Source organism: Triticum dicoccoides, chromosome 6A, assembly GCF_002162155.2.
Source record: "Triticum dicoccoides isolate Atlit2015 ecotype Zavitan chromosome 6A, WEW_v2.0, whole genome shotgun sequence".
Taxonomy (NCBI): Eukaryota; Viridiplantae; Streptophyta; class Magnoliopsida; order Poales; family Poaceae; genus Triticum; species Triticum dicoccoides.
The window spans coordinates 103,743,567-103,752,779 of NC_041390.1; positions in this window are offsets into that span (position 1 = coordinate 103,743,567).

Consider the following 9,213-nt stretch of genomic DNA (forward strand, 5'->3'; position numbering starts at 1 on the left):
GGATTTTGATGGTGCCCTATTTAACGTGAATGCGGCCGTCTCTAAAGCATATCCCCAAAATGATAGCGGTAAATCTGTAAGAGACATCATAGATCGCACCATATCTAGTAAAGTACGATTACGACGTTCGGACACACCATTACGCTGTGGTGTTCCGGGGGGCGTGAGTTGCGAAACTATTCCACAGTTTTTCAAATGTACACCAAACTCGCAACTCAAATATTCTCCTCCACGATCAGATCGTAGAAACTTTATTTTCTTGTTACGATGATTTTCAACTTCACTCTGAAATTCTTTGAACTTTTCAAATGTTTCAGACTTATGCTTCATTAAGTAGATATATCCATATCTGCTCAAATCATCTGTGAAGGTGAGAAAATAACGATATCCGCCACGAGCCTCAATATTCATCGGACCACATACATCGGTATGTATGATTTCCAACAAATCTGTTGCTCTCTCCATAGTACCGGAGAACGGTGTTTTAGTCATCTTGCCCATGAGGCACGGTTCGCAAGTACCAAGTGATTCATAATCAAGTGGTTCCAAAAGTCCATTAGTATGGAGTTTCTTCATGCGTTTTACACCGATATGACCTAAACGACAGTGCCACAAATAAGTTGCACTTTCATTATCAACTCTGTATCTTTTGGTTTCAACATTATGAATATGTGTATTACTAATATCGAGATTTAGTAAGAATAGACCACTCTTCAAGGGTGCATGACCATAAAAGATATTACTCATATAAATAGAACAACCATTATTCTCTGATTTAAATGAATAACCGTCTCGCATTAAACAAGATCCAGATATAATGTTCATGCTCAACGCTGGCACCAAATAACAATTATTTAGGTCTAGTATTAATCCCGAAGGTAGATGTAGAGGTAGCGTGCCGACCGCGATCACATCGACTTTGGAACCGTTTCCCACGCGCATCGTCACCTCGTCCTTTGCCAGTGCCCGCTTATTCTGTAGTCCCTGTTTCGAGTTGCAAATATTAGCAACAGAACCAGTATCAAATACCCAGGTGCTACTGCGAGCATTGGTAAGGTACACATCAATAACATGTATATCACATATACCTTTGTTCACCTTGCCATCCTTCTTATCCGCCAAATACTTGGGGCAGTTCCGCTTCCAGTGACCAGTCTGCTTGCAGTAGAAGCACTCAGTTTCAGGCTTAGGTCTAGACTTGGGTTTCTTCTCTTGAGCAGCAACTTGCTTGCCGTTCTTTTTGAAGTTCCCCTTTTTCTTCCCTTTGCCCTTTTTCTTGAAACTAGTGGTCTTGTTAACCATCAACACTTGATGCTCCTTCTTGATTTCTACCTCCGCAGCTTTTAGCATTGCGAAGAGCTCGGGAATAGTCTTGTTCATCTCTTGCATATTATAGTTCATCACGAAGCTCTTGTAGCTTGGTGGCAGTGATTGGAGAATTCTGTCAATGACGCAATCATCTGGAAGATTAACTCCCAATTGAATCAAGTGATTATTATACCCAGACATTTTGAGTATATGCTCACTGACAGAACTGTTCTCTTCCATCTTGCAGCTATAGAACTTATTGGAGACTTCATATCTCTCAATCCGGGCATTTGCTTGAAATATTAACTTCAACTCCTGGAACATCTCATATGCTCCATGACGTTCAAAACGTCGTTGAAGTCCCGATTCTAAGCCGTAAAGTATGGCACACTGAACTATCGAGTAGTCATCAGCTTTGCTCTGCCAGACGTTCATAACATCTGGCGTTGCTCCAGCAGCAGGCCTGGCACCCAGCGGTGCTTCCAGGACGTAATTCTTCTGTGCAGCAATGAGGATAATCCTCAAGTTACGGACCCAGTTCGTGTAATTGCTACCATCATCTTTCAACTTTGCTTTCTCAAGGAACGCATTAAAATTTAACGGAACAACAGCACGAGCCATCTATCTACAATCAACATAAACAAGCAAGATACTATCAGGGACTAAGTTCATGATAAATTTTAAGTTCAATTAATCATATTATTAAAGAACTCCCACTTAGATAGACATCCCTCTAATCCTCTAAGTGATCACGTGATCCAAATCAACTAAACCATGTCCGATCATCATGTGAGATGGAGTAGTTTCACCGGTGAACATCATTATGTTGATCATATCTACTATATGATTCACGCTCGACCTTTCGGTCTCCGTGTTCCAAGGCCATATCTGCATATGCTAGGCTCGTCAAGTTTAACCTGAGTATTCTGCGTGCGCAACTGTTTTGCACCCGTTGTATTTGAACGTAGAGCCTATCACACCCGATCATCACGTGGTGTCTCAGCACGAAGAACTTTTGCAACGGTGCATACTCAGGGAGAACACTTCTTGATAATTTAGTGAGAGATCATCTTATAATGCTACCGTCAATCAAAGCAAGATAAGATGCATAAAAAGATAAACATCACATGCAATCAATATAAGTGATATGATATGGCCATCATTATCTTGTGCTTGTGATCTCCATCTCCGAAGCACCGTCATGATCACCATCGTCACCGGCGTGACACCTTGATCTCCATCGTAGCATCGTTGTCGTCTCGCCAATCTTATGCTTTCACGACTATCACTACCGTTTAGTAATAAAGTAAAGCATTACATCGCGATTGCATTGCATACAATAAAGCGACAACCATATGGCTCCTGCCAGTTGCCGATAACTTGGTTACAAAACATGATCATCTCATACAATAAAATTCAGCATCATGCCTTGACCATATCACATCACAACATGCCCTGCAAAAACAAGTTAGACGTCCTCTACTTTGTTGTTGCATGTTTTACGTGGCTGCTACGGGCTTAAGTAAGAACCAATCTCACCTACGCATCAAAACCACAACGATAGTTTGTCAAATAGACTCCGTTTTAACCTTCGCAAGGACCGGGCGTAGCCATACTTGGTTCAACTAAAGTTGGAGAGGCAGTCGCCCGCAAGCCATCTCTGTGCAAAGCACGTCGAGGGAACCGGTCTCGCGTAAGCGTACGCGTAAGGTTGGTCCGGGTCGTCTTGTCCAACAATACCGCTGAACCAAAATATGACATGCTGGTAGGCAGTATGACTTGTATCGTCCACAACTCACTTGTGTTCTACTCGTGCATATAACATCAACATCATTAACCTAGGCTCGGATGCCACTGTAGGGTTTCGTAGTAATTTCAAAAAAATTCATACGCGCACACAGGATCATGTGATGCATAGCAACGAGAGGAGAGTGTTGTCTACGTACCCAACGCAGACCGACTGCGGAAGCAATGACACGACGTAGAGGAAGTAGTCGTACGTCTTCACGATCCAACCGATCAAGCACCGAAACTACGGCACCTCCGAGTTCGAGCACACGTTCAGCTCGATGACGATCCCCGGACTCCGATCCAGCAAAGTGTCGGGGAAGAGTTTCGTCAGCACGACGGCGTGGTGACGATCTTGATGAACTACAGCAGCAGGGCTTCGCCTAAACTCCGCTACAGTATTATCGAGGAATATGGTGGCAGGGGGCACCGCACACGGCTAAGGAATCGATCACGTGGATCAACTTGTGTCAACTTGGGTGTTTAGAGGTGCCCCTGCCTCCGTATATAAAGGAGGAGAGGAGGGGAGGCTGGCCGGCCAAAGAGGGAGGCGCAGGAGAGTCCTACTCCCTCTGGGAGTAGGATTCCTCCCCCCAATCCTAGTCCAACTAGGATTCCTCGGAGGGGAAGGGAGAGAGGGGGGCCGGCCACCTTCTCCTAGTCCTAATAGGACTAGGGGAGGGGAAAGAGGCGCAGCCACCTTGGGCTGCCCCTTTCTCCTTTCCACTAAGGCCCATGATGGCCCATATGGCTCCCGGGGGGTTCCGGTAACCTCCCGGTAACCCGGTAAAATCCCGATTTCACCCGGAACACTTCCGATGTCCAAACATAGGCTCCCAATATATCAATCTTTACGTCTCGACCATTTCGAGACTCCTCGTCATGTCCGTGATCACATCAGGGACTCCGAACAACCTTCGGTACATCAAAATGCATAAACTCATAATATAACTGTCATCGTAACCTTAAGCGTGCGGACCCTACGGGTTCGAGAACAATGTAGACATGACCGAGACATGTCTCTGGTCAATAACCAATAGCGGGACCTGGATGCCCATATTGGCTCCTACATATTCTACGAAGATCTTTATCGGTCAGACCGCATAACAACATACGTTGTTCCCTTTGTCATCGGTATGTTACTTGCCCGAGATTCGATCGTCGGTATCCAATACCTAGTTCAATCTCGTTAACGGCAAGTCTCTTTACTCGTTCCGTAATACATCATCTCACAACTAACATATTAGTTGTAATGCTTGCAAGGCTTATGTGATGTGTATTACCGAGAGGGCCCAAAGATACCTCTCCGACAATCGAAGTGACAAATCCTAATCTCGAAATACGCCAACCCAACATCGACCATTGGAGACACCTGTAGTACTCCTTTATAATCACCCATTTACGTTGTGACGTTTGGTAGTACCCAAAGTGTTCCTCCGGTAAATGGGAGTTGCATAATCTCATAGTCGTAGGAACATGTATAAGTCATGAAGAAAGCAATAGCAACATACTAAACGATCAGGTGCTAAGCTAATGGAATGGGTCATGTCAATCAGATCATTCTACTAATGATGTGACCTCGTTAATCAAATAACAACTCATTGTTCATGGTTAGGAAACATAACCATCTTTGATTAACGAGCTAGTCAAGTAGAGGCATACTAGTGACACTCTGTTTGTCTATGTATTCACACATGTATTATGTTTCCGAAAAATACAATTCTAGCATGAATAATAAACATTTATCATGATTATAAGGAAATAAATAATAACTTTATTATTGCCTCTAGGGCATATTTCCTTCATATGTGATATACATGTTATTGATGTGTACCTTACTAATGCTCGCAGTAGCACCTGGGTATTTGATACCGGTTCTGTTGCTAACATTTGCAACTCGAAACAGGGACTACGGATTAAGTGAAGATTGGCTAAGGACGAGGTGACGATGCGCGTGGGAAATGGTTCCAAAGTCGATGTGATCGCAGTCAGCACGCTACCTCTACATCTACCTTCGGGATTAGTATTAGACCTAAATAATTGTTATTTGGTGCCAGCGTTGAGCATGAACATTATATCTGGATCTTGTTTGATGCAAGACGGTTATTCATTTAAATCAGAGAATAATGGTTGTTCTATTTATATGAGTAAAATCTTTTATGGTCATGAACCCATGAAGAATGGTCTATTCTTATTAAATCTCGATAGTAGTGACACACACATTCAAAATGTTGAAGCCAAAAGATGCAGAGTTGATAATGATAGTGCAACTTATTTATGGCACTGCCGTTTAGGTCATATCGGTATAAAGCGCATGAAGAAACTCCATACTGATGGACTTTTGGAACCACTTGATTATGAATCACTTGGTACTTGCGAACCGTGCCTTATGGGTAAGATGACAAAAACACCGTTCTCCGGTACTATGGAGAGAGCAACAGAGTTGTTGGAAATCATACATACAGATGTATGTGGTCCGATGAATGTTGAGGCTCGTGGCGGATATCGTTATTTTCTCACCTTCACAGATGACTTAAGCAGATATGGGTATATCTACTTAATGAAACATAAGTCTGAAACATTTGAAAAGTTCAAAGAATTTCTGTGAAGTTGAAAATCATCGTAACAAGAAAATAAAATTCCTATGATCTGATCGTGGAGGAGAATATTTGAGTTACGAGTTTGGTGTACATTTGAAACAATGCGGAATAGTTTCGCAACTCACGCCACCCGGAACACCACAGCGTAATGGTGTGTCCGAACGTCGTAATCGTACTTTACTAGATATGGTGCGATCTATGATGTCTCTTACTGATTTACCGCTATCGTTTTGGGGTTATGCTTTAGAGATGTCCGCATTCACGTTAAATAGGGCACCATCAAAATCCGTTGAGACGATGCCTTATGAACTGTGGTTTGGCAAGAAACCAAAGTTGTCGTTTCTGAAAGTTTGGGGCTGCGATGCTTATGTGAAAAAGCTTCAACCTGATAAGCTCGGACCCAAATCGGAGAAATGTGTCTTCATAGGATATCCAAAGGAAACTATTGGATACACCTTCTATCACAGATCCGAAGGCAAGACTTTTGTTGCTAAATTTGGAAACTTTCTAGAGAAGGAGTTTCTCTCAAAAGAAGTGAGTGGGAGGAAAGTAGAACTTGATGAGGTAACTGTACCTGCTCCCTTATTGGAAAGTAGTACATCACAGAAACCGGTTTCTGTGACACCTACACCAATTAGTGAGGAAGCTAATGATGATTATCATGAAACTTCAGAACAAGATACTACTGAACCTCGTAGATCAACCACAGTAAGATCCGCACCAGAGTGGTACGGTAATCCTGTTCTGAAAGTCATGCTACTAGATCATGATGAACCTACAAACTATGGAGAAGCGATGGTGAGCCCAGATTCCGCAAAATGGCTTGAAGCCATGAAATCTGAGATGGGATCCATGTATGAGAACAAAGTGTGGACTTTGGTTGACTTGCCCAAAGATCGGCAAGCAATTGAGAATAAATGGATCTTCAAGAAGAAGACTGACGCTGACGGTAATGTTACTGTCTACAAAGCTCGACTTGTCGCAAAAGGTTTTCGACAAGTTCAAGGGATTGACTACGATGAGACCTTCTCACCCGTAGCGATGCTTAAGTCTGTCCGAATCATGTTAGCAATTGCCGCATTTTATGATTATGAAATTTGGCAGATGGATGTCAAAACTGCATTCCTGAATGGATTTCTGGAAGAAGAGTTGTATATGATGCAGCCGGAAGGTTTTGTCGATCCAAAGGGAGCTAACAAAGTGTGCAAGCTCCAGCGATCCATTTATGGACTGGTGCAAGCCTCTCGGAGTTGGAATAAACGCTTTGATAGTGTGATCAAAGCATTTGGTTTTGTACAGACTTTTGGAGAAGCCTGTATTTACAAGAAAGTGAGTGGAAGCTCTGTAGCGTTTCTGATATTATATGTAGATGACATATTACTAGTCAGAAATGATATAGAATTTCTGGATAGCATAAAGGGATACTTGAATATGAGTTTTTCAATGAAAGACCTCGGTGAAGCTGCTTACATATTGGGCATTAAGATCTATAGAGATAGATCAAGACGCTTAATTGGACTTTCACAAAGCAAATACATTGACAAAGTTTTGAAGAAGTTCAAAATGGATCAAGCAAAGAAAGGATTCTTGCCCGTGTTACAAGGTGTGAAATTGAGTAAGATTCAATGCCCGACCAATGCAGAAGATAGAGAGAAAATGAAAGATGTTCCCTATGCTTCAGCCATAGGATCTATCATGTATGCAATGTTGTGTACCAGACCTGATGTGTGTCTTGCTATAAGTCTAGCAGGGAGGTACCAAAGTAATCCAGGAGTGGATCACTGGACAGCGGTCAAGAACATCCTGAAATACCTGAAAAGGACTAAGGATATGTTTCTCATATATGGAGGTGACAAAGAGCTCATCGTAAATGGTTACGTTGATGCAAGCTTTGACACTGATCCAGACAATTCTAAATCGCAAACCGGATACGTGTTTACATTAAACGGTGGAGCTGTTAGTTGGTGCAGTTCAAAACAAAGCGTTGTGGCGGGATCTACATGTGAAGCGGAGTACATAGCTGCTTCGGAAGCAGCAAACGAAGGAGTCTGGATGAAGGAGTTCATATCCGATCTAGGTGTCATACCTAGTGCATCGGGTCCAATGAAAATCTTTTGTGACAATACTGGTGCAATTGCCTTGGCAAAGGAATCCAGATTTCACAAGAGAACCAAGCACATCAAGAGACGCTTCAATTCCATCCGGGATCTAGTCCAGGTGGGATACATAGAGATTTGTAAGATACATATGGATCTGAATGTAGCAGACCCATTGACTAAGCCTCTTCCACGAGCAAAACATGATCAGCACCAAAGCTCCACGGGTGTTAGAATCATTACTGTGTAATCTAGATTATTGACTCTAGTGCAAGTGGGAGACTGAAGGAAATATGCCCAAGAGGCAATAATAAAGTTATTATTTTATTTCCTTATATCATGATAAATGTTTATTGTTCATGCTAGAATTGTATTATCCGGAAACATAATACTTGTGTGAATACATAGACAAACTAAACGTCACTAGTATGCCTCTACTTGACTAGCTCGTTAATCAAAGATGGTTATGTTTCCTAACCATAGACATGTGTTGTCATTTGATTAACGGGATCACATTATTAGGAGAATGATGTGATTGACATGACCCATTCCATTAGCTTAGCACCCGATCATTTAGTATGTTGCTATTGCTTTCTTCATGACTTATACATGTTCCTATGACTATGAGATTATGCAACTCCCCTTTGCCGGAGGAACACTTTGTGTGCTACCAAACGTCACAATGTAACTGGGTGATTATAAAGGAGCTCTACAGGTGTCTCCAAAGGTACATGTTGGGTTGGCGTATTTCGAGATTAGGATTTGTCACTCCGATTGCCGGAGAGGTATCTCTGGGCCCTCTCGGTAATGCACATCACATAATCCTTGCAAGCATTGCAACTAATGAAGTTAGTTGTGAGATGATGTATTACGAAACGAGTAAAGAGACTTGCCGAACGAGATTGAACTAGGTATTGAGATACCGACGATCAAATCTCGGGCAAGTAACATACCGATGACAAAGGGAACAAAGTATGTTGTTATGCGATCTGACCGATAAAAGATCTTCGTAGAATATGTGGGAGCCAATATGAGCATCCAGGTTCTGCTATTGGTTATTGACCGGAGACATGTCTCGGCCATGTCTACATTGTTCTCGAACCCGTAGGGTCCGCACGCTTAACGTTACGATGACAGTTTCATTATGAGTTTATATATTTTGATGTACCGAAGTTAGTTTGGAGTCCCGGATGTGATCACGGACATGACAAGGAGTCTCGAAATGGTCAAGACATAAAGATTGATATATTGGAAGCCTATGTTTGGACATCGGAAGTGTTCCGGGTGAAATTGGCATTTTACCGGAGTATCGGGAGGTTACCGGAACCCCCCGGTAACCTAATGGGCCTTAATGGGCCTAGTGGAGGAAGAGAAGAGGAGGCCTAGGGGCTGCCACGCGCCCCTCCCCCCCCCCCAAGTTT